Genomic DNA, 4,009 nt, shown 5'->3' on the forward strand with positions numbered 1-4,009 from the left:
GGGGGTCGTGCCTAGGTGGTTTCCGCGGCCCCCGGGCCGGGCCAGCTCAGCTCGGRGCTGCCCTCAGCATCTGAGAAAATGCTGGGGTGCTGYCACAGCWTCARTTCCGYTGGAAAAGGCSTCTGAGATCATCGAGTCCTATCTATGACCGARCACCACCYTGTCAAYTGGACCGTGGCACCAAGTGCCATGTCCGGTCTTTCCTTAAACACCTCCAGGGACACTGACTCAACTCCTTCCGWATTAGTCTGTTCCAAYATCWAATYRCTGTTTCTGTGAAGAAGKTCCTCCAMATGTCCAACKTAAACATCCCCTGGTGCAGTTTGAGGCCATTTCCTCTCGTTACCAKTGCCTGGGAGAAAAGAMCARCCCTTMCCTCCTGTCAGYTGYGCAGTCAGAAGGTCKCCCTGAGCCTCTTTCCTCCAGGCTGAGCTCCTGCAGCTYCCTCAGYCGCTCCTGGTGCTCCAGACCCTTCCCGAACGCTCTTCCCTCCTCTGGACATGCTCCAGCCTTTCCCTGTCTTCCTTGTTGTGAGTGGTCCAAAAGTCCCCCAGGGCTGGATTTGAGGTGTGGGCTCAGCACAAGTGGATGGTCAGTGCCCTGGTCCTGCTGCCGCACCATTGCTGTTACAGCCCAGGTGCCCTTGGCCTCCTTKCCCACCTGGGCACACCTGGGTTCATGTTCAGCTGCTGTTAGTCTAACTTGTCCTCCTGTGCCGGTGTGATCACTGAGGCAATAGCCCCTCAACATCCAGCCCTCCCCCCTCTSCTGGGAGCTGGGAAAAGGAGAACAGTAAATAACTGTGTGCAATACATGGGCTGTGTGAATAATACAGACACCTAATCCTGGCCTGTAACGCCAAGGAGTAATTTGGGTTACTGCATCCAGCTGGGGACAGGTGGAGCTTGTGAAGAGGCCAGCCTTCCTTGTGGCATCTGAGGCCTGGGAAATGTGATTTGTGAGGAAACACAGAACAAGTAGAATCTATTTAGCCAAAAGAAGACAATGTGGTAGGAGTGTTCAAGCATGTAAAAGTACAATGTGAAAAGAGAGAATAAGCCATTTCTTTCAATGTGACAGGAATAGCAAGAAAAAAGATACCTAAATGATAACCTGGATAGCTCAGGTTGTCATCTCTAATACATTAAAAGTCATACAAGGATGGGCATAGATGGCTTGGGAGATCATACATGCTTCAGTTGGATCTGCAGGAAGCGCAGCGACAATATCTCTCAGAAATGATACATCACCCGACCGTGGTTCAGAGCASAGAGCTGAGCTAGGTGGTCCATGAAGGTCCCATCCAAATCCCTTACACTGCCACCCTTTGATAATGCATTTGTTTATTATTTATCAGAGTTCCCACAGCTGCCTCCTCGGTGTGCAGTGAGCTGAGCGCCCTGATACTGTGTCAAMTCAAATCCTGCTGTTCTGGTTTGATGCCAAATCAGACACAGCATCAGAAGAGTCTTCTTTTATAACCTATTTCCTCAGCTATTAATAACTGCACTAAATGCAAAGAACTAGAAAAACAGGTCAGTAATGTCTGCAGAGTATAAAATTCTTTGTGCAGTCTTATGAAACAATTAAAATACTCAAAAAGCCATATTTGGGTATTACTAAAGCAAATGACTATCACTTTGAAATCCAAACACAGGGTATTGAAATGTGATGATCTTTATAAATAAATGTTGCTTAGTTTTTTTCCCTTACTTAAATCTATGTGCCAAAATCAACAACTTTTATAATGGAAAAAGGAAAGATAATCTTTGCATGCAGGTCTTAGATAGACTGTCTAATATGCAGCTTAAAATGTTTACATGTAATAACAATAAAATTAGGGGAATATGTCAGAATGGAAGCCTATCTAAATAAAGCTACTGTCAATCCATTTATTCTGACATACATTAGCATAAAAAAATCAGGGCTTGTTCAAGTTGGGCAGTAACTTATAAAACTGAAATGTAAAAATGTCAAAAACAGTGAACGCCAAACAGATAGCTTTATTTGCCAGAAATAACTGTTCAGAAACTGCTGTTTGTACTGCTGGACAACTGCTCTCATGCTGACCGTCTAACAGACCCCATTTACACTTGCAGATCTCACAGAGAAGAAGTTGTATTGAACATGACCTTCTAATATTCTTTTTTTTTTTTTTTCTGATCAAAACAATGGGTCCAAACAGATTTGTGACAGACTGCATGTGATTTGGCTTGAGAGAAGGGCAGATTTTCCAGAAAAGTCAGGAAGTTCACSACATAAAAAAGTATTTCTATAGCAAAACTTGTATTCTGATTTAAAAATAGCTTCACTGATACTCCCTTTTAACTTACAATAGTGATGCATTTGCTATGCATGTGATTAAAATAATGGAGGGAACAGAAGAGCCTCTCTTCTTTTTTTCCCCTTCATTCATACTAGAATGATCTTGAATTTTATTATACAAGTGGTTTAACTGTGTGCTGGGAAATGTCTGGATTGTATTTTGACACAAAGAAGAAAATAATTTCTTCTGCTTTTCCTCTTGCTGAGATTCAGAYATTTTTCCTAGTGTACAGGATATAATGAATTTCATAATAATAAATTTGCTCTGCCACATTTATGTTGAGTTTGTTGTTTGGAGGCTATTACTGTTGTGTAGGCATTGAAATGTATCATCTGATACACTTACTAACCCTTGAGATATGCAGAGTTTTTTTGTGGTGTTAGTAATGCATTAGACAAAGAACACAAAAAATCTCGAGTGCTATTTCAGAAATGAATCCAACCTTATTTCTGTTTTGATTGCTCATAGGATTTGCTTTGTCTACACATGCCACAAGTAGTAGGACTTAATTCACATTTTGTATATGTGATTTATAGAAATACTGATGGGAAAAGTGACATTTAAACCAATAAAAGGTATTAGACTTAACCCACGATTAGATTTTTTAATGGAAAGACATTTCTTATACGGGCAGGAAATTGCAATAACACATTTACTGATTTATTGCAGTATTTTACTCTTGTATCTTCAAAATGAACTGTCGTAGCTCCTCACAGTTAATAGAACTGGAGGTGAACTGAGACCAGTCCATTGCTGTTGCCACAGAAGGCACTGGGCAGTGCAGCAACTTCCATTAACTGGGGACTCTGCCGAAACTATTCTGTTTATGGAAACCCAGGTAAGTTAATCTCACTTCTTTCTGCTTAAAGGATGAATTTTGAAAATACCCTTGTGTTGAAAGAAGAAATAACAACTCTAAGAATGGTCCTACATAAATCTCAACTCAGTAAGAATGATTAATTTGACCCCAGCAGGGTCGGGATCAGAGCAATCCCAATTTCATATGACAGCCGTTAGGAATGATATTCCTGGGGAGGCCCCTGTTCATTTACTCGATGTATTTTCAGTTTGTCTGTGTGGTCAATGAGGTTAAATTTATTTTACAGCTTTCTATTATCTGTGTTCAACAGTTATTAAAACCTGTATTGATCTATCTCATTAACTCTTAAAAAGCCTCACTTCCCTTTCGCTTTGCCTCAGAAGCATTACTTGTGAGTTGGGCCCCCAAGTAAGACAAACGTTTGTTCCATTTTGGTATAAAACTTTTTCATGCCTTGTTTCCTGATCATCTTCCTCTCGCAGGGTTTGTTAATGTTTGCCTGAAATTCTGGTAATCATAGAACCACTGGATATGCCGAGTTGGAAGGGACCCATCAGGATCATCCTGCCCAACTCTTTGCCCTGTGCAGGGCATCCCCAGGAGTCACACAGCGTGTCCAAAGGCTCCTTGAACTCGGGCAGACGGTGGTAACAGTTACTTCAGTCTGCCAGGCCTCACCGAGGTTCAGAAGTTGGATAATTGTCAGTAAAACCTGAAGGTATTTGGCACCTTCCGATGCAGGACACAAAGGCCTGGACGAGAYAGGCACGCTCCCGCTCCCGAGTCGCGACTGCTGCGCGCAGGCAACATCGAGGGCCGACCGCGGCCGCGGGCCCGACCCCCCGCCGCCGGCCCGACCCCCC

Source organism: Malurus melanocephalus, unplaced genomic scaffold (genome assembly GCF_030028575.1).
Source record: "Malurus melanocephalus ecotype Western Australia unplaced genomic scaffold, MMel_1.1 scaffold_96, whole genome shotgun sequence".
Lineage (NCBI taxonomy): Eukaryota > Metazoa > Chordata > Aves > Passeriformes > Maluridae > Malurus > Malurus melanocephalus.